The 23433-nt window shown below is 37.5% G+C and overlaps 1 protein-coding gene across 2 annotated transcripts in view; it reads left to right on the top strand.

Annotated features, from left to right (window-relative positions):
* FMN2 (formin 2) overlaps positions 1-23433 on the top strand; it is a 398539-nt gene that overhangs the window by 207634 nt on the left and 167472 nt on the right. The window lies entirely within an intron of this gene.

Below are 23433 nucleotides of genomic sequence, written 5' to 3'. Positions count from 1 at the left end.
CTTGCTGATTTGATATACACATTGATTACCACAATCAGATTAACACATCCATCACCACCCATGCTTATATATAAGATCTCTACAAGTTACTCATAACTGAAAGTTTGTACCTTTTGACCAATATCTCCCTATTTTCCCTACCTCCCACCCCTGGGCAACCACCATTATGCTCTCTGTTTCTATGAGTTCAAGTTTTTTAGATTCCTTATTTGTCTTTCTGTGTCTAGCTTATTTCACTTAGCATAATGCCCTCCAGGTTCATCCATGATGTTGCAAATGGCAGGATTGCTTTCTTTTTTATGGCTGAATAATATTCTACTGTGTACATGTACCACATTTTCTTTATCCATTCATCTGTTGATGGACGCTTCGATTGGTTTCATATCTTGTCTCTTATGAGTAGTGCTGCAGTGAACATGAAAGTACAGATATCTCTTCAACATGCTTTTCATTTCCTTTGGATGGATGCCCAGAAGTAGAATTGCTGGATCATATGGTAGTTCTGTCTTTAATATTTTCAGCAACACCTACACTGCTTTCTCTAATGGCTGTACCAATTTACATTCCTACCAACAGTGTTCCAGGGCTCCTTTTTCTCCACATCTTCACCAACACCTGCTATCTCTCTGCTAGTAGCCATGCCAACAGATGTGAAGTCATAGCTCACTGTGGTTTTGGTTTGCATTTCTCTGATGAATGGTGATCAGATGCTGTTATTATCACCCCTGTTTTACATGAGGAAAGTTGGAGTGGTTAGATGACTTACTTAGGGTCACATAGCTAGTGATGTAGTATAGCTGGGATTTAGTTCATTCTGCCTCTGTTTCTCTATACTGCTACGGTTTATTTCACTAAGTGGCAGGACATTTAGCTTTTCTTTTATGTAGTACTTTTTGTTTTTTACAAAGGTGGTAGCAAAAGGGAGTAAGGTATTGGAGGAGAATAACCATAGCACGATACATTTAGTGCCATTGGGAAGTGCGATATGAGATGTCTTTAGCTAGAACATGATATTAAATAATATTGATTCAAGTCGTAATAAAGCAGGTTGTTTTCAGTGCTTTTGATTATATGTAGGATAAAGTCTCAGTATGGTCCCATTTTGGGTCTAATATCTTTGAGTGCTTTTTTTTTTTAACTTTATTTCTATTTTTGCCTTTGATCTGCCTGGTATTTAAACCTCTGCTCTTTGGGGCATGGCCTTAGTTGGTCCTTGACTTTTCTGTCTCAAGTCAAATAATTCGTGGCTCTGGGGAGACCCATGTGGTAGGCAGAATGCAGACTCTGTTCCTAGATTACTCCCTTGAGGACTGTGTGTTCAACCTGCTCATCCACTCTTGAGTTTGGTTCTTTTTAAACATATGTTATATGGTGGTCTCACCTGTGAGATTGAGACCGATGTAAGACAAAACATTTCTCATGGTGCATTGTACAGAATCTGTGGGCTGAGTGTAGAATTGGTACCGATTAAGCATGGTGAACATAAGCATTCTGTGAAACTGAGTCATAAACAAAGATTGAGAGGGAAGGTTTGAGTGATTTATTATATAGTTGTCATTATGCAAAGGGAAAACTGGAAAAAGTAAATCATATATTTAGTGTATTTATGTTCCAGTGAAATTGGTATTTAAAATATAACCATTGGGAGGTACAGAGAGTTTTCATTTCTCTTGAGCCTTTCATACTAACCCTCTTCCAACCAGGAGGGCCATATGGAAGAAATGAGGAAATACTAGAGGAAAGTAATTTCTTCCGCAGGTCATAATGATTTAAGATGTTGGTGTGTGTGTATCTATCTTGCACATATATATTACATATATACATTTGGTGTATTCATGGTATGTGTGTGTATCTATATGTATGTATGTGCATCTAGGAATGAATGTCTTAAACTTGATGTATTCATGTGTAGAAATGTATCCAGAAAATTGAAGACAACTATATGAGGGATGTTTATTTTATGCTGATTTGTAATATTTTATTTGGGCTGGGTGCGGTGGCTCATACCTGTAATCCCAGCACTTTGGGAGGCCAAGGCAGGCGGATCACGAGGTCAGGAGTTCGAGACCAGCCTGGCCAACATGGTGACACCCCATCTCTACTAAAAATACAAGCACAAGCTAGATGTGGTGGCCTGGGCGCCTGTAATCCCAGCTACTCGGGAGGCTAAGGCAGGAGAATTGCTTGAATCTGGGAGGCAGAGGTTGCTGTGAGCCGAGATTGCATCACTGCACTCTAGCCTGGTGACAGGGTGAGACTCCATCTCAAAAAAAAAAAAAAAAAAAAAAGAATATTTAGTATGGGAGTATTTAGCCTTTCAAAGTAAAGTAATTTCACAAGATATAAATTTATGACTCAGGAGAAACTACATAGCTACCCAGAATCTTACCTTACTTCATGAAAGTAGAGCAAGTACTGTGTCTTTGTCTGTTTGGGCTGCCATCATGGAATACCATAGCCTAAGTGGCTTATGAAATTTATTTCTCGCAGTTTTGGAGACTGAGAATTCCAACACTGGCAGATTTGGGATCCGGTGAGGGCCCTCTTCCAGGTTCACAGACTGTGACGTTCTTGCTGTAACCTCATGGTAGAAGGGACAAGGGAGCTGCTTGAGGTCTCTTTTACAAGGGCACTAATCTCATTCACGAGGGCTCTGCTTTCATGACCTAATTGCTTCCAAAAGGCCCTACCTTAATACCATCATCCTGGGCGTAAGGTTTCAACCTGTGGAACTGGGGGTGGGGCGTAAACAGTCAGTGTATAGTATACCAGCTGGCTCTGGTTAAACTTGTGGTTTTTTAAAATTTTTGTTGCTGCTGTTCTTAAACTTTAATGTCATCGTGTCAAGAGAATAATTATTTTGTGAGAGGGTGATTCACAATTATTAGTTTAGGTAGTACCAGGCTAGCCCTCTGCAGTACAGGAACTTGAAGAATCCGTTACGAACAATAACAGGTCATTGTACATACTTTGTATGCCAATAATACATATATGCAAATTCCTGATTAATATCTATTTAAAAATGAGTCCTGGGAAGGCAAAAATAGTTGTTTTATCCACAGCAGTATCTCCAGAACCTAGAATTAAGTAGTATTTGGCACAGTTCTTCCCTAAATGTCCTGTATATCAGGGGTCCCCAACCCCTAGGCCAAGGATCAGTACCGTCCTGTGGCCTGCTAGGAACTGGGCCACACAGCAGAAGGTGAGCCACTGGTGAGCAAGGGTTACTGACTGAGCTCCACCTCCTGTTGGATCTGTGGTGGCATTCGCTTATCATAGGAGCTAGGAGTGCAAATCCTGCTGTGAACTGCACATGCACGGGATCTAGGTTGCATGCTCTTTATGAGAATCTAATGCCTGATGATCTGAGGTGGAACAATTTCATCACCAAACCATCCCCCCAACCCCAGGTCTGTGGAAAAGTTGTTGTCCAGAAAACTGGTCCCTGGTGCCAAAAAGGTTAGGGACCGCTGCGGTCTATGTAAGACATTGTTGAAATCTTATAGTGCTCCTTTCTTCCTTTCCTGGGAACTTCCCACTTTTTGCTTTATATTATCTTTATGTATGCATATGTCTTATCTTCTCACTTAATTACAAATTCCTTATTAGTTGAATTTTTTTTTCTTTTTTTTTTGAGACAGAGTCTCACTCTGTCACCCAAGTTGGAGTGCAGTGACACGATCTTGGCTCACTGCAACCTCTGCCGCCCAGGTTCAAGTTCTCCTACCCCAGCTTCCAGAGTAGCTGGGATTACAGGCGCCCACCACCACACCTGGCTAATTTTTGTATTTTTAAGAGAGACTGGGTTTCGCCATGTTGGCTCGGCTGGTCTCGAACTCCTGACCTCAGGTGATCCAGCCGCCGCGACCTTACTGAGTGCTGAGATGACAGGGGTGAGCCACCGCACATGACCTGAATTTTTATATTCCATATTGAACATAATGGTTTGTATAAAATATTCATAATAATTACTACTTAATTAAACAATGACCTGAGAATAGCGATGTTTTCCTCTTGGTATTATTTTATAATTGAAAGAAATGAAAATGTTTAATGTTATTATTTACAGTTCAAATGCTCTGCTTTTTTAAAACATCAGTATAAAAGGAAACCTGGCTTTCTTAAAAATAAGGTAGTTTCAGAAATATTTCTGCAGAGACTCAGAAGTGATACGTTTACCATGGATAGAGCTAACCATTGCTATCCCAGCAAGAATCTGATCAGGTTATGTGTAATTTTTCCAACAATGGTTTAAATTCAAACAGTGACATTCTATTTTAGGGCAAACTGAGTAGATTTGTTTCCTTCTTGTTGATGTAATTTCAGACATGATTGCCCCAGGAGCCCCTTGAATTGCTAAGGAAGCTCTTTCCATTTCCCATATTACTTTGAATCTTTTGAGTGTCCGCTGGACTGAAAAGAAACTTGAGCTTCCTTTTCTCAGTTTATGCTACATAATGCATACCGTGATGAACCCAAGATGGACCTAAGATTACAGAACTAGTTGTAGTTTATTTTTTGGTGCACAAAGCAGAACAAGTTTTTCCATGTTTTCAGTTGCTAACAGACTGCATGTTTATGCATGACTAATGGGAATAAGGCAGCGTGCTGTATGAGGGCACATCTGTGGCGTACCTTGGCTGGAGGCCTGCCTACTTCCTGTAGACTCTCCCCATACTTTATAGCGATGTAATAGCTCAATTAAAACAGGCCACGATTTCATTTCCACATGACGTGAGTATGTGTTTACATGTTCTGTCCCTCCTCTATCACCCCAAATCACACAAGGGTATACCAGAAGTTGTAGTTTCAACTGCATGAAACCAATATGGTTGCTATTACTAAGGGGACGGGGATTCAGACTACCTCTTTTCATTCATACTGTATCAGGTAAGGGAAGTCTAGGAACCAAGTGTAACTATAATAGAAGTTTTATATGCTTTCTGTGCTATTTCATCCCATTCAATGACTGTTGAATGAATGAGCCGTTTGAAATGGGAGCTCAGGACGGTAGAATGCGTTCTCCTGGATTCCCAACTCACAAATATAGGAACATTAAGCCATCTGATTTGTGTTTACCATTGTTTCCTCATTTGTCACTACCATTTTCTCTTTATCTAAAAAATTCTGTGACAATCTCTGTACCCTCCTCTGATGTTCCAGTCAAAGAGCTCTTCTCACTTTGTACTAGTTTCTTTCTCCCATCCCTCCTTTCTTATAGCATGCTCAGATGCCCATCAAACTGAAATGAAAACAAAAGAAAGAGACATATATAACTTACCTCCTTTTACTCATTATTTCTTTCATTGAAAAATATTTCCAGAAAGCTAACTCTCATGCAGTTTGCTAAGATCAGTGCTAGGTAGTATATTAGGCACATGCATATTTGGAATTTTTTTTCTCTTGGATGTTGCTTTTTATCAGTATGAATTATTCTTCTTCACTTTGGTAATACTCTTTGTCTTGAAGTTTGTTTTAACTGATATTTAAATAGCTATTCTATTCTTTTGATACTTACTGTTTGCATGTTTTTTTTTTTCTAGTTCTATCTGTGTGCTTTCAACTTTCCTGTGTCTTTGTGTTTGAATTGCATCTCTCATAGACAGCATGCTTTTGGGTCTGTGTTTTTTATTCATTGTAATAATCTTTACTTTCTTGGAGCATTTAGATTGTCAACATTTATTGTAATTATTGTTATAGTTGGATTTAGGTCTGTCATTTTTTGTCCCTCTAATTCTTCTTTTCTACCTTATTATTTACATGGGATTTTTTGCTTTGTTTTTAATTTTATTTCTATTGCTTTTTTTTTAGCTGCATCTCTTTGTGTTATGTATTTTCAGTTGTTCTAAGAATCACAATGTATATTCCTAACCTTTTATACTCTACTTAGATGGAATTTTCATGTAAAATATAGAAACCTTCACTCCATATATGGCTTTTTGCTGCCTCTCCTGCTCCATTTAATGATTTTGTTGTGATGTGAGTAGCATCTGTATGTGATTATATTTTAAATAATTAAACATTTAAATATAGATTTTTTTTTACATTTAGCTACATTTCCCCCATTTCTGAGGCTCTTCCTTTGTTAAGACCAAGTTTCCCTCCAGTATCATTTTATATCCTTTTTCTTCAGCCTAAGGAAGTATCTGTAATATATTTTGAAAACACATCTTTTCAGTGATGAATTTTCTTAATTTTCTTTCATCTTAGAATTTTTTTATCTCACCTTCATTTTTTTGAAGAACATTTTAAAATTGGATATAGAAGTCTGAATTGACAGTTTTTTTCTTTCAGCATAATAAAGATATCCCAATTACCTCTGATCTACCTTGTCTCTGATAATAGGTCTGCCATCATTGTTACTTTGTATTAATATATAAATTGTCATTTTTCCCCCTCTACTGCCTTTAGGGTTTTCTTTCTATTGGGTTTTAATCAGTTTTATTATAATATAAGTAGGCATGGCTTTCTTGTATTCTGATTGAGTTTGATGGACTCACTGATTATAATTATGATTTTTCACCACATTTGAGAGTTTTTCCATCTTTCGTCCTTCAACCTGAAAATATTCTTTTGTACTCTATTCTTCCGGTTTCTCTCCTCTCTGGTTTACTAATGACATACATGTTACATCTTGAGTACTTTTTCTCAAGTCCCTGAGATTTTGTTCAATAGATTTTCCATCATTTTTTTCTTTCTGTTTGTCATATTGTGTACTTTCACTGATTCTTTCTTTTGCCATCTTTATTCTTTTATTCAGCCTCTCAAATGAAAACATTTTATTTCTAATGTCATAATTTTCACTTCTAGAATTTTCATTAATAGTTCTTTTTTGAGATTCTTTATCTTTGTTAACACTGATAATTTTTATTACAAATTGAATAATTATGTTCAGTTTTTTAAAAAGGCACCTACACACATTTAAAAGATAAACCAGAAGCTAGAAAAAGAAAGTTCCAATACCTGGGCCCTCAGAAAAACAGGACCCAGACTATGGAAAAATTCTTACACTTATCAAGAGACAAGTCCAAAGAAAAATGAACAAAAGATATAACAAGGCAACTCAAAAAAAGTAAACTTGTATGCCCAATAAATACAAGAAAAAGTGTGTATTCTCAATAGTAAGCAAGAAAATGGAAATAAGACATCGGTAAGACACTTTTTCATCTCTAATGAAAAAGTTTGACAGCATCAAATGTTGATAAGCATTTGAAAAAATAGTAACTATTATATACTATATTAATACAATTTGGTATAATCTCAATGGAAAGCAATTTGCAATGTCTAATATAATTAGTCCAGAAATTCCACCCTTAGTCATACATTCTAGGGAAACTCTTTCAAAACCAGTTTTCCAACCATCAGACACATTAATGGGTCCAACACGTGGGTCTAGTCAGATTTGCCTGATATCTAAGTGTAACTATTAGACAAATCAACCTAGGCCAAAAGAATTATGAATATTAGTAATTAGAGTTTCAAGCTACTAAAGTTTAATTTGTTTCACATAAAAATGTTAGCTGACACTTTTCCCATACATTTTTATGGTCTATATGGATATAAATATAATGAGAATTAAAATAGGGTTATATTACCATTATACAACAATGATATAGAAAGACAGTTTCTATATAGAGCAAGATATTTGTTTTTGTTATTCTCTCTATGGCTAAAAAAAAAAAATCAGAAAATTAAGTAAAAAGAAGCATACTTCCCTTCCCATTCCCAGAAAGTAACTGAGCTTTTTGTACCCTGAGGCTGCGCTTTCCTGCCTCAGATGATCTTTGGGGACCTTGGTTTTTCTTGATCACAAAGAGAATTTGCTTTGTCTTCGTCAAGTGAGAGAGGCTGATTCTAAGAGTTAAAGTGGCTGATGTGCTCAGGTCTTTATTTCTTCATACAACTTTGAGTTATGGTCTAATGTCCTATCATTTCATCCTGCAGGACTCTCTTGAGCATTTCTTGCTGTGCAGATCTAGTGATAATAAATTTTTCCAGCTTTACTATATCTGGAGTGTTATAATTTTTCCCTCATAGTCAAAGGATAGTTTTACTGAATATAGAATTATTGATTGGCATTTTATTTTGTTTCAGCACTTTGAATATATCAGACCACTGCTTTCTGGCCTCCCAAATTTGTGACAAGAAATCTGCAGAGATTCTTATTGAGCATTTCTTGTGTGTGACCAGTTGCTTCTTTCTTGCTGATGTCAGTATTCTCTCTTTGACTTTGTCTTTCAAAAGTTTGATTGTAATGTGTCTTGATGTAGGTCTCTTTGGATTAACATCATTTTGAGTTCATTAAGCTTCTTGGATGTTAACGTTCACATCTTTCATCAAATTGGACAAGCTTTCAGCCATTATTTTTTAAAAATATCCTCTCTGTTCCTTTCTCTCTTTTTCTTCTTGGACTTCCATAATGCATATTTGGTCTGCTTGATGGTGTTTCACGGCTTCCTGAGGCTCTCTTCACTTTTCTTCCATTTTTCTTTTTCTGTTCTCTAGACTTGATACTTTCTGATCCATCTTCAAGTTCATGGATTCATTCTTTTGCCTCCTTACATCTGTCTTTAAATTATTTTAGTGCATTTTTTAATGTTATTGTATTTTTCAGTTCTTTTCAGTTATTGTATTTTTCAGCTTCTTTTTGATTTCTTTTCAGGTTTTCTATCTCTTTATTAATATTGCCATTTTGTCTGTACATTGTTTTCTTGGCTTTCTTTCTTTAGTTCTTTGAGCATATTTAAAACAAAATTTACAAATCCTTCGTCTTGACTCTGCCATCAGGTCTTTTTCAGGGATAATTTGTATTGATTTATCTTTATCCTTTGAATGGTGCAAACTTTTGTTTCTTTGTACGTCTTGTGATTTTCTTTCTTTTTTATTTTGAAAAGTGGACATTTGAATTTAACAATGTAATTCCGGAAATCACATTCTCTCTCTTCTCAAGGGTTTGCTGAGGTTTTTTTTTTATTGTTTTTATTTATTGTTTTTTGATTTTTGTAGTTTTATCTTTGTGCCAAGGATAAGCCTGAAGTGTAAACTTAAGGTTTTCTCAGGGCATTTTTCAGCCTGCACCTTTCCCTGGGCGCACGTGGTCACTTTCTAATTTTCCCGATCTATGCAGTTGCTTTTAAATGTCCTCATCTTTAATGTCTGGCTCCCAAAAGGTGGGAAAGATTAAAAGGAATCATGGAAAAAAGAGGGCTCTGGCCGTTTAATCCCCCAGCTCTCACTTCAACCAGATAAGGAGGGGCAACTACAGTGCGGGGACAGAGGCTCAACAATGGCCTCCTGCTTCTTTGTTTGCACCTGTGTGATCAGAAGCAGTAATCAGGGATCAGAGCACAGATCCTTTATATTTGGAAGGTGAGGGGATTGGGAGGTTGGCTCACTTTGGCTCCTGCAGGCTGCGTGCAGGTTGCTCCAGAAGCACACGCACAGCTGCCTGCCACAGGGCTGGGAGTGGGGTATAGGTAGCTGCTAATCTGCTAAGAGCTGACATTGACCAAAATTAACTGTAATGTAAGCTCCATGCCTTTCTTTGGAAGTTGTAAGCCCAACAGTAGACCCCAAAGTTTCCAACAGATTCTGCTAGTACAATTGTCTAGATGGGGAAATAGATCCCTGATACTTTCTACTCTGCTATCTTCCCAGAATCCTTTCTGGGATTTCTGATTTTTCCTTCATTCTTAATGTATTTTTGTTCATATCATGGAGCATAGTTATAATAGCAGCTTTTCTAAAGACATTGTCTGACAATATGAACACGTGGGTCATCTTGAGGTTGGCCTCTGTTGATTGTATTTTCCTTTGAGATTTAGTCAGATTTTCCTCATTTTGGCACATTGGATAATTTTGTATCTTTGGCAACATAGTCTGTGTAACTGTATTTAATCATTTCTTTTCATTTAACATTTAAATGAGCTTATTTCTCTCTCTAATACAAGATACACAATCTAGGTTTTGTTGAGAAAGAAACTCATTCATTTTTGAAAGCATGCATTTCCCAGTATTGTGTTTTTCAAACTGGGTTCAGTGAAACACTATTGTTTTTGTAGTCTATTGTAAAAAACATGTTGCATAATCAAACAGGTGAAAAATAAGTTAATCAAATAAGTTAAAGTTAAAAATAAAACGGCAGAGCCATAGTGTATGTCTAATAAAGTGGTAGTTTCCAAGTGGAGGACATTTTAAACTATATTCAATTAAATTAGTAATCTAGTGAAAACAATAGTATTACATGGTTTGGAAAATGCTACTACAGTGCAGTCAAAATAAATCCAGACTTGCAGAAACTTAGCTATTGTATAATGCCAAGGAATGTGTCTATTGTATATTTTTAATTTAACATAGTTACTGTTTTACTTATTACCAAATAATTGCATGCATATCCCTTTTATGTATTTCTTCCACTTATACTTCTTCGTATAAGAATTATTACATGAAAAGGTCATCTTAATAGTGTAGCATAATTATTGTAATAGGATAGAAACCATTATAAGGTCAGCATAATTGTTTTAAAGTCATTAGTTATACAATTAGTTATACAGTTTTCTAGAATAGATAGGCTTATAAGGTTTTTTGTTTTTTGTTTTTTTTGTTTTTCGTTTTTTTGTTTTGTTTTTTGAGATGAAATCTCGCTCTGTAACCCAGGCTGGAGTGCAGTGACACAGTCTCGGCTCACTGCAACCTCCACCTCTTGGGTTCAAGTGATTCTCCTGACTCAACCTCCTGAGTAGCTGGGATTACAGGCACGTACCACCATGCCCAGCTAATTTTTGTATTTTTAGTAGAGATGGTGTTTCACTATGTTGGCCAGGCTGGTCTCGGACTCCTGACCTCATGATCCACCCTCATCAGCTTCCCAAAGTGCTGGAATTACAGGCGTGAGCCACCGCACGTGACTGCTTATAGTTTTTTTTCTTTTTTCTTTTTAAATCCATTTTAATTTTAGATTCAAGGGATACATGACAGGTTTGTTACAAGGGCATATTGAGTGGGGCTGAGGTTTGGGCTTCTGTTAATCCCGTAACCCAGAAGCTGAACATAGTATCCAACAGGAAGTTTTTCAGCCCTTGTTCCTCTCCTTCCCTCCTTTTGGAGTCCCCAGTTTCTACCCATCTTTATGTGAACCCAAGATTTAGCTCCTACTTGTAAGTGAGAACAGGTGATATTAGATTTTCTGTTTCTGCATATGGAATAACACTCTCTAGCTGCATCCATGTTTCTGCAAAGGACATGACTTCATTCTTTTTATGGTGTTGTGGCATTCCATGGGGTATTTGTACCACATTTTCTTTATCCAGTCCACTGTTGATGGACATCTAGGTTTATTCCATGTCTTTGCTATTGCAAATAGTGCTGTGATGAACATATGAGTGCCTGTGTCTTTTTGGTAGAATGATTTCTTTTCCTTTGAATATATACCCACTAATGGCATTGCTGGATTGAATGGCATTTCTATTTTTAGTTCATTGGGAAATCTCCAAACTGCTCTCCACAGTGGCTGGACTAGTTTGCATTGCCACCAACAGTGTATAAGCATTTCCTTGTCTTCACAACCTCTGTGACACCTGTTATTTTTTGACATTTTAGTAATAGCCATTCTCACTGGTAGGAGATGGCATCTCACTGTGGTTTTGATTTGTATCTCTCTGTTGTTTAGTCATGCTGAGCACTTTTTCTTATGTTTGTTTGCTGCTTGTTATCTTTTGAGAAATGTCTATTCTTGTCCTTTGCCACTTTTTAATGAGGTTGTTTCCTTTTTTTCTTGTTGATTCATTTAAATCCCTTATGGATTCTGGATATTAGTCCTTTGTCAGATGCATAGTTTGCAGATATTTTCTCCCATTCTGTAGGTTATCTGTTTATTCTTGTTGAGAGTTTCTTCTGTTGTGCAGAAGCTCCTTGGTTTAATTGTCTCATTTCTCTATTTTTGGTTTTGTTGCATTTGTTTTTAGGGTTTCATCATAAATTGTTTGCCTAGACCCATGTCTAAAAGAGTATTTCCTAGCTTTTCTTCCAGAGTTTTTATAGTTTCAGGTCTTACTTTTAAGTTTTTAATCCAACTTGAGTTAATTTTTATATATGGTGAGAGTTAGTGGTCCAGTTTCATTCTTCTGCATATGGTTAGCCAGTTTTCACAACACCATTGATTGAATAGGGAGTCCTTTCTCCATTGTTTATTTCTGCTGACTTTGTCAAAGATGAGTTGGTTGTAGGTGTGCAGCTTTATTTCAAGGGTCTCTATTCTGATCCATTTGTCTGCGTGTCTATTTTTGTACCATGCTGTTTTGGTAACTGTAGCCTTCTAGTATAGTTAGAAGCCCAGTAATATGATGCCTCTGGCTTTGTTCTTTTTACTTAGGATTGTCTTGGCTATTTGGGCTTTTTTTTTTGTTTCATGTGAATTTTAGCAATTTTTACTAATTCTGTGAAAAATTATGTTGGTAATTTGGTAGGAATACCATTGAATCAGTAGATTGCTTTGGGCATTATGGACATTTTAATGATATTCTTCCAACCCATGAGCATGCAATGCTTTTCAATTTGTGTCATCTATGATTTCTTTCAGCAGTGTTTTGTAGTTCTCCTCATAGAGATCTTTCACCTTCTTGGTATTCCTAGGTATTTTATTTATTTGTTTATTTATTTATTGTGGCTATTAGGTACATGTTTAGTTTTTTAAATATTCTGTGTTAAAGGGAAAAAAATCAATGTGAGGGAAAGGATGTTGCCCAGGATGGTGGGCACAATTTTAAATATGGTTGTTATTTGAAAGATGACATTTGAACTAGGAATTGCGGGATATGAGGAAGAGAAGCCATGTGTAAATCTAAGAGACCATGTCATGCCTGAAGTGTGAGCAAGAAAATCTAAGAGACCATATCATGCCTGAAGTGTGAGTAAGTCTGATATATTCAGGGAACAGCTGGAAGCCCACACAGCTGAAATGGTGCAAGGGAGGGGAACATTGTAGAAGTTACTTAGAGATAAATTGGTGGGGACTACCCCCTCTAGGGACTTGTAGAACTTTGTAAGACTTTAACTTTTTCTCTGAGTAAAATGGGAAGTTAGCACAGAGTTTTGGCTAGAGGATTCATGTTTTAAAGCTTGTCCAACTCGCCTTATTTTGTTGTTGTCGTTCTGTTTTGTTTGTTTGTTTGTTTCAGGCTGAAACCATGGTTTTTAGTTTCGTGTGTAGGGATAAGTAGAAAAGAGGGATGAGGAAGGGGCTTTACTGGACCAACCAGAAACAGAAACTAAGAACCCATGACTGTATTCTCTCCCTTGGACACCCCTGTAAGAAGCTCTGACAACTAGGAATAGACTATGAGAAGCAAGGTGGAGTGTCAGAGACCTTTCAGAGTTAAGAGATGATAGTGGCTTGGACCTCAGTGTACACAGTGTAGCTGCTGAGAAGTGGTCAGACTCTGGAACTATTTTGAAGAATATGCCAGTAGAATTTGCCAGTGGGCTGGGTATGGACTGTGAGAGAAAACAAGAAATTGAGAGTGGTCCCATAATTTTTGGCCTGAACAATAGGAAGGGATTGCCATTAGCTGATAAGTGGATGCGGCTTGGTAGAAGATGGGGAAATGAGAATTCTGTGGTTATGTTAGGTTTGAGTGGTCTGCTCCTTCATAATGGATATGCAGACACAGGAGTCTAGCAGTCTCAAGGCAGAAAGTGGAGAGTACGGCTGTGAGTGTTAGAAAGTCTAACAGTGTGGGTTCAATTGGTACATAAACCACAGACTAATAGACTAATATAAGCAGAAGCGTTTAATATAATGAATGATTAACCTATGATGGAGGAGTACAGGAATGTAGTGATAGCTTTAACAGCGCCCTAGGGATGAGTAAGCATACCCAAGTTCGGATAAGCTTGGAAGGGGGTCCCCTTTCTAAGGCTGGGATGCAGATCTCATTGGAGGAGGTGTGGTCACAGCCCACTGGTTTGCCTGGGCCATAGCTGGTCACGTCTCTGGGCAAGCAGGAAACACCCTTCTGGGGGCAGGTGAGCTCCAGCTAGTGGGCAGACATGCAGGAGTTAGGATGCTACAGTGAACGTGAAGCCCAGAGTGTACGGTATCCATGTAGGGAGGGCCCTGGAGACAAACCTCAGGGCACAAGCGAGCCTTGGCTGGTGCAGGTGCACAGTGCATGGTGTCTGCGTTGGGGGCAAACTGGTCACTGAATCTCGGTCAGGACTGCAAGGTTGCCAAAGCGTGCTGCACTCTGGGTGTGCTGCTGGGGTGTGGCAGAGCACCCCCACATGTCATTATACACCCACCCAATCATGCTGCAGAAAAGGCAAACTGCATACCAGAGACAGGAAGAGGAACCCGCTTCCTCCAGCAGTGCCCCTCCATCGCCTCCTACTGGCAAAGCATAACATCGTATTCGCTATTAACAGGGAGCTGCTGAGCCCAGTCCGTTATCTCGGATTCAGTTCTAGAAGGTAAACTGAGGGATGAGAGGCAGTAACTGGCACAGATGGTAGGGAGGGTTGAGGTTTTAGGAGGTATTGTCTCTTCTGGCATGACAGTCACATGTGTTGGTGACTTCATATGGTAGGTGTCATGCTCATATGAAAGTGTCTCTAGAAACAAAAAGTGATATGCACGTGCTTAGACTTGGCTTGAGTCCTCTTTGGAAATCTTTCCAACTTTATCATGTTGGTATAAGGGTAATTATTAATTTCAGGTCTGACACAGTGTTTGAAAGATAGCTGAATAGTCTTAATTTTGCCTTAATAGTTTAATAATAACATTTGCGGCTACATGTGAATTTTATCTAGAAAAAATAAACATATTTAAACTCAATTTTTAAATTAAATATATGAGTAATAATCTTATTTGGCATTCCATTTCTTATCCTTGAAGAAAAAAATATTGCTAACCTAAATCCTTTCCCATAAATACAACACACTTTCTTTTTGCCAGATGCTTAAATGTCATTGGTCTGTTTTAAAGTAGTTCTATTTGATCTCTGTGAAACAGATGGAAGTATTTGTTATACAAACCTTATTTAGAATGTAATCTTTTTTTCTCTCCTGATTGCATATGTTTGGCAGTGAGCTTTCTCTTCTAGATGTGAATGAATCTTGGGCAGCCTCCAAATCTAAACACACCCTAATTTCAAAAACCACAATCCTGAGGACTCAATTCCTGTTTACTGAGGAATTAAAACCTAGTGAAACCACATAGTTACTAAATGCAGTACAACCTAGTGAGTTTTTAAAAACAAAAGTCATTATAGTTTATTTAGGGTTATTGACTATCATTAAGTTCAGAGAGTAACTGTCTTTTCCTAAGCAGTATATAATATTTACAGTTGGTTAAATATATCTATTGCTTCTGAATCTTGAAATATACTCCTTATATGGCAAAGTGAGCTTGTGAGGTGGATGGGAAGCAGTAGACTGCGCTGTGGGGAATGCGGGAGCAGAAGAGGAAAATTACTCATTTTTTTAAGTGTGTTAAATGACTAACTTCAATTCAAAAATGTGTCTGTTAAAATATTCATATATAACTATCAGTTGAATTGTGTTTTTCTGAAAATCAATTTTTTTCTTTCTTTTATATTTAAGAAACAAATAAAAAGTCTTAAGTATTAAAACCAAACCAAACCCTGGACATGAATACTATTAGAAGTTCAACTGAAGAAAAAAAATGAAAAAAAAGATAGGAAGGGAAAAATTTCAACGCCCCTTTGGAATGAAACAGTTCTAATCCAATTAGAAGGAAGAAAAAAAAAAAAGCAGGTAAAGTAGAAAGAATTAGAGATCTACATTTACACTTCTCAGCATTGGATTTCACAGGCATACTTTATAGTTTTAGCAATCTTTGCTTAAAGATTACTAGGGTAGTAGTTGATATACCATAAACTTTAATCTGGAAGAAGGGTATCATGCATGCCACATGATACAGCATCCTCAAAAGTGTATACCGTATTACATTAGTGAAAATGAATTGGATTAACTATTCTGTGTTCCCATAACTTCCTAGAGGAATTTAATTGATTCATGTTTTAGGCAACATTTAATCATCAGTTTCTTCAAACGAACATGAGAGGAGTATTGACTTTCCCCACATAGCCATTTTAAAACCATACTCTCATATTTCATTGTTTTATTGAGTTGGTTCATGCAATCCCTGCAAGTATGCTCATTTTCAGACATAAACGTGCTTAAGGTGGATTTCAGAATTAAAAAAAAAAGAAAAGCTTTGGTTCTTGAATCACTTACAGATTGACTCTATAAACTTAATAAAAGCCAGAAATTCTGTTTCTTTCTTGTTAATCTAAGGTGTGACACTGCCTGTCAAAACATAAAATTATTGACTGATTTTTTGATAGTTATGCTTCTTTTGGATAAACCAACTATATTGCATAAATTCCTGGAAAATGAAAATTAAAAGATTAACACAATAGCGTTGGAAATATGTGGAAATAAATGACCGGGGATTGTTCTTATATGTTGTTCTTGTTCTTTTATTTTATTTTATTTTATTAAGAGACAGGGTCTCACTCTTTTGGCCAGGCTGGAGTGCAATGGTATGATCACAGCTCACTACAGCCTTGAACTCCTGAACTCAAGTGATCCTCTTGCCTTACCCTCTCGAATAGCTGAAACTACAGGCATGCACCACCATGCTGGCTTTCTCTTATTTTAATATGATATTTTTATTAGTTGACATCCAAAAAACTGACACTGGAGAGCAGAGAGCAGTTTCACGTTCACATTGTGGAATTTATGGCCATTTTCTTTTTGTAGGCAGGTAGGTTCTCTGAGCACTTCTCCTTCACATTTGTTTTTCATTTTGCATGGTCTGTCCACTTTGCCATCTTGTAGCCCTCTGCTCTCCAGCCACCTACCCTCTCTTAGTTTCTAAAAACCATGCAGATCCTACTACTAGAACAGCAGTGACAAAAGGTGTTCATTCAGGCAGGCGATTCCCACTTGCCATCTCCTTCTAGTAAAAGTCTCCTGAATCTTCAGTTCTCATTCTTTTCTTCCTTAGAAATTCTTTGTATCAAATCCTTCCATTTCAGACTCATACAGCAACATGCACCTTATCTTTAGAATACTTGTAAACCTAGACAATATACACATATTCACTTTTCTTTACTCCCATTCTCTCCAATCTGATGAAAGTTCTATTATTTTTCCTTGGTATTGTATCTCCTTGGCACATAGTAAGCACTACAAAAAACAGTTACCAGATGAATGCACATAATTGTTTATGGCAGTTAGAACACTACCCTTGACAAGTTCTCTTAAATAGAATTTCTTTTAAAAAGCCAGGGCTTTGATCATGATTTTAATGATGACATTGTTTCTTGGAAGAAAGAGTAATTCTGTGATCAGATGTTCCACAAAGTAAATTTGATTATCAGTGTTTACTTTTACATTTGAAATAAAGACTATTGCCTCCTTGGTCATTGTAACAGAAAGCAGAGTAACAATGTATTATAGAATCGGTTATCCCAAGTAAAATGCACTTGTTGAACTGATCAGATTGATGCCCTACACGCTTGACCTCCACACTTATCAATTGGCACATCAAGATTAGTGTCTTCCTTATATGTCAATGCAAAAGACTTAAGAGATTATTTTTAGAACTCCCCAGCACTTCTTCCTGTTCCTGACCTTTTCCTTCTCCTCACCCACCCGTGCATCTTGTTCGGAAGTACAAGACTCAATACAGAAATTAATCCCTTGGAATTTGCTATGTCACTTCCTATTGCAACATGTGCTTTGTAGGTGACCAGTTACCACTTACCCTTTCTTTTGGGTGGTCTTTACAAGGTGAGCTGTCTACAAAAAGATGAGTCATCTTTTTGGATGGGTGTAGTTAGAGCAGGCCATTAGTTCTCCATTCCACCCATCTGATGTCTCCTTTTTCTCCCATCCAAGTGGGAGCACTGATGCTTCCTTTTCCTAACAAATATGCATAACGCCTTTTTCACTATTCTGAAAAGAAATGGATGGATAATAAATCTATATACATAACTTAAGTCATCTAATGTCTGACCATATAAAGTGGTGCAGTCATGTATAATATTATATGATGTGTTTAATTATGTAAATGCTTATGTATGATTGAACCAGAAGATATAAGAAAGTAGATATCTGTTCGGGTATTTATAATCATCTTGAATACAATATCTAGCAATGGTTTTATCACCGCTAATAAGATTTTCCAAAATAGTTAACAGTTAGTAAATTTGAAGTATAGTATTTCTTAGGTACTGCAGCATGGCTTTATTCCTGGACAGCTCTGTGTACCTTAAAATATGAAATAAGATATTTAATTAATACTAAAATAATGTATATAAAATAGTATACATTGCCCAGGCACGGTGGCTCACACCTGTAATCCCAGCACTTTGGGAGGCCGAGGCGGGCGGATCACTTGAGGTCAGGAGTTTGAGACCAGCCTGGCCAACATGGTGAAACCCTATCTCTACTAAAAATACAAATACAAAAATTAGCTGGGCATGGCGATGTGTGCCTGTAGTCCCAGCTACTCAGAAGACTGAGGTGGGAGAATTGATTGAACCCAGGAGGCGGAGGTTGCAGTGAGTCGAGATTGAGCCACTGCCCACTTCAGCCTGGGTAACAGAGCAAGACTCCATCTCAAAAAAAAACAAAAAACAAACAAAAAAAAATAGTGTGTATTAACATCCTGAAAAAATTTAATGTGTACTTTTTTGGTCAAATTATGCTTTTGTACATAAAAAGCTACTAAGGAAGACGCTGGGTATCTATTACTCTCCTCTGCAAGGAGAAAGTAATTTTGTTGGGCAGCTACGATATGCATACAATTTTAATTATCATATAAGAATTCCACTGCTAGCATTCTATGAATAGTAGTTTAACAGAAAACACATCACAAGGCATTTTAATTACCAACCTTAAAAAAGGGGGAGTAGATCATAAAGACTGTGGTGTTTTGGGAGGGGAAATATGGCGTCCATCTGTAGTGAGCAGTGCAAATATTGCTTGAATGGAAAGGAGAGAAAGGGAGGGTTGCTGTATTATATCTGTGCCAGATTCACATTTCCCTCCAAAATGCTAGGTTCAACTACTGACCTATTTTAAATCACAGGCCTGTCTTCAATATGTACTGACCTGAAATGAAAAAAATAGTCCAGGTTTCTACTTTTTAAAAAGAGAGAGGGAAGAGGAAAAGCTAAAGGATCACTGTTATTGTTGTCCTCAAATTCTTTATAAAAATAGCTGGAGAATAAATCCTCAATAAATATAAAAATTTTGGAATACTTTCATGTTCGTTTCATCCTAGCTTTGATCCTTGCTGCTATTTTTCCTCATGTTTTCAGTTCTAAATGTCACCCTGTTTGATAATGGAAACACGCTTCTCCTTTTATTGCGACCTTTTTTGGTTTCTCAGGAGGTCTTTGCTCAGGAGAACACGAATTGCACATCCTTGTGTGTGGTGTTGAATTGTTTGTAAGTTCCCAGTCTGCCTCTACCAGCCATTGTTTTTACATAAATTCTATTCTTCTGTGATCTGCCTCATTTGTCTCTTTGAGAACATTAACAAACCTTTTAGCTTAGTGGAATACAAAAGTGTTTCCTGCGCATTCACTCTTTAATAACTATTCAGCTCTTCTGGGAGGACAGTTTCTTCTGACACACACAGAGTAAACATTTTCCAGTAATTTTCCTTGATGGCAGGCAAGCATTAGGGAAATGGTGCAGTTGGCTAGCAACCCCAGTAAATTTTGCCAACCTGATGCCATAAATGTTCAGTAGGCTGTCTTCAGATTCCTTTATTCTGCTGATGTTACAGAAATGGACTTAAGACTAAGCATATTGTAGTTTATGTACAGGACTTTCAGGTTTGGCCTGTGTGGACATATAAGGTAGAGGTTTTTGAATGGTAGCAAATATAATTGTTCTCATGCCTGCTAACAACCTTGGTTATGACTAAAGCTGGGTCCTAACTTAAAATTATGCGTGAACGGTAAAAACATTTGATGGTTTTGATGTATTATGCTTGATAGGGTCATCACCCTTCCCTTCTTACTTCCCATGATTGCAACAACTGCAATTTAACTGGGTAATAAATTTATTAAGGGAATAAATAGTCAACTCTCTTAATAAGGACGTAGAACTCCTATCATGTTTTTTTTCACTGAACTTATTTAGGAACTTGAGTGATTCCAGATGGTATTACATGAGCATTTGGCTCTGAATTTCTTGTTTTCTCACGTTTGCCAACATACAAGTGTTCAAGACTTTCAGGTCCCCGAGGAGCTGTTCAGCCATTGGATATACAACTTTAGGTTGCTATGGTATATTTGATTATTCTTTTGAAAGTTCTCCTCAGCCCTTGGTATTTGAAAATATTAAAATTATTTAACGTAACCTGGAGAAGAAAGATCTGTGGAACTGTAGTGCGTGAGTCGGTGGACCATAAAAAGTACATCTCTCGAAAAGTTAGTTTTTGAGATGAGACGAGATCAATGAGTAGTATATAGACCACCCATAAACTCTTGAACATGGACTGTGTAAAAATGTATTTAAGTGGCCCTTTAATAACGCAAAAGTATTTTCCCTTAAATGTGCTGGGAAGCCCCTAGTCCAACACACAAAAGGCCATTTCATGCATAACATATATGTAGATTTTTTACATACTCAAATAAAATGGGAGAACCTAACCATCGGATCTTTTTTCCCCTCCAATAAATATTTAGAGTCACCCTTCTGTGTGCCAGGCACAGTTCTAGGTGTTGGTATTATACAAATGAATATTATATTCACCTCTTTGAAGAGCTTTGGCTGTAATGTGGGTGACAAACATGAAACCAAATAATTAAAGCCTAATGTTCTTAAGTGCTAGAGAGAGTTTTTTGGGAAGAGTGGGACAGTTGCTGAAAAGGCAACAAGGACTTGATCTTGGGGGAGGTAGAAGGATGTTCATAAAGAGGCAGTATCTGGGATTGTTCTTAAGTGTTGGTCAATAATATGCTACAGAGAAGAGATAAAGTCCCAGCAGATGGAGCAGTATGATCCAAGGTATGTATGTAAAAATCTATACTGTGTTTTAGGTGAGGAATTTTGTGTTGCTGAAAAGTAGTGCATAGGGATTTGGGAGTTGGAGGAGGAGGGGCAGGGATTGAGACTGGCAGGGTTGGATGTGGACAGATTGCTCTGGGATAGCAATAACAGTGCGAGGGAGAAGTCTGTTTCTAAGATGTTTTTCAGGGGAAGACTCAACAGGAAATGTTGCTAATGGGATGTGGGAGAGAGGAGACCATACACAGGCTTGTATGGGTGTTTGGATCACCATAGCTGGGATTGGATGTTGAAAATGATGAACAGATTTGGGGACAAAACGGAACGGATGATCAATGGGTCATTTTGGTTTTTTTTTTCTTTCAAGTTTTTATTTTAGACTTATTATAGATTCGGAGGACTTTGTAAAAATAGTATACTGTGTCCCATGTACCCAGTTTGCCCCAGTGATAGCATCTAATAAAACTATAGTATGACATCAAAACCTGGAAATTTACATTGGTATGATCTGTGGACCTTTTTTAGATTTCACCAATTTTGCATGCACTCCTAGTGGATATGGGCATGCATGTGCACATGTATGTGTGTATAGTTCTATGCACTTGTGTCACATGTTGATTCATATAACTATCAGCACAATCAAGATGTAGAACAGGATGAGCGGGTGGCTCATGCCTGTAATCCCAGTACTTTGGGAGGCTGAGGCGGGCAGATCACAAGGTCAAGAGATTGAGACTATCCTGGCCAACATGGTGAAACCCCGTTTCTACTAAAAATGTAAAAATTAGCTGGGTGTGGTGGTGCACACCTGTAGTCCTAGCTGCTCAGGAGGCTGAAGCAGGAGAATTTCTTGAACCCAGGAGGTGGAGGTCGTGGTGAGCCGATATCATGCCACTGCACTCCAGCCTGGTGACAGAGACAGACTCCATCTAAAAAAAAAAAAAGAAAAAAAAAGAAAAAGAAAAGAAAGATGTAGAATGATTCCACCACCCAAAACCACCACCCAAAGAATCCCTTGTGCTACCCCCTTATAATTACACTATCCCTTTCTCCATGCCTAGCCCCTGGCAGTTAATAATCTCTTTCCATCCCTATAATTTTGTCATTTTGAGAATGTGATATAAATGGAATCATATGGTATATAACCTTTTAAGATTAGCTTTTTTCCACTCAGCATAATTTCCATGAGATCCACTCAAGTGTTGAGTGCATCCATAGTTCATTTCATTTTCTTGTTGAGTAGTATTTCATGGTATGAACATACTGTTGTTTAATCTTTCACCTACTGAAAGGTATTTGGAGTGTTTGAGTTTTGGGGTATTACACACAAAACTGTTATGAACATGTATGTACATAATTTTTTGCATGTCGACTTAAGTTTTCTTTTTTTTGTGATAAATGCCCAGGACTGCAATTGTTGTGTTACAAGTTGTGTATATTTAATGCTTTAAGAAACTGACAAACTGTTTTCCAGAATGGCAGTACCATTTTCCATTCTCAGCAGCAATATATGAGAGATCCAATTTTGCTGCATCCTTGGTATGGTTACTAATTTTTATTCTAGCTGTTACAATAGATTTGTAGTGATAGTCCATCATGATTTTAATTTGCATTTCCCTAATGGTGAATGACGTTGAACATCATTTCATGTGCTAACTTGTCATCCATGTATTCTCTTTGGCGATATGTCTGTTTATGTCTTTTTCCCATTTTCTAGTTAGATTGAGTTGCTCATTTGTGCCACCTCAGATCACCTCTTTCTGCCTTGCTGCTGCTGGGTGGAGGTGGAAGTTTGGCTACCCACTGGGCCCCCAGATGCCAGGTTGATGGGAAGTTGGAGCAGGCATTGTGTTAAGTAGCACTGTGTCATACCCACTTGCTCCACCTCCTAGCTGCTGGAGTGACAGTTCAGCTCTTCACTTCACACCTCAATGGGAGAGTTTTTCATCTGGTGTTTGGCGTAGGGCAGGTATTAAGAGAAAGGTTTTTTGCTCTGCCAGACCACCTTTTTCCTAGTCCTTTGTCTGGAGGAAGGAAGCTGGCTTTTCTTTTTCTTTTTCTTTCCCTGTATCTGCTGGTGGTTCCAGGTTCTAAGCTTCTCTAGCACCCACTCTGGGATAAATGAGAAGAAAATAGAAAACTCAGGAAGTTCATCACCATGCTGTTAACCATATTGTGAGGTTGTTGTCCAGTCTGCCTTTTTTTCCACCCTTCGTGGCTTCCCTGTGTTTGTTCGTACCATGATGTTCAGGTATTCTAAAAATAATGGTTAATCATTAAAAAGTTTTGAATAGGATATACATGCTCTCATTTGCACCTTTTAAAAACAATCACATTAAGTGCTTCACAGAACATGTATTAGAGAGAGTCAGGAATGAT

Source organism: Macaca fascicularis, chromosome 1, assembly GCF_037993035.2.
Source record: "Macaca fascicularis isolate 582-1 chromosome 1, T2T-MFA8v1.1".
Taxonomy (NCBI): domain Eukaryota; kingdom Metazoa; phylum Chordata; class Mammalia; order Primates; family Cercopithecidae; genus Macaca; species Macaca fascicularis.
The sequence above is the reverse complement of the archived record's forward strand: the minus strand, read 5'-3'. Positions and strand labels throughout refer to the sequence as shown.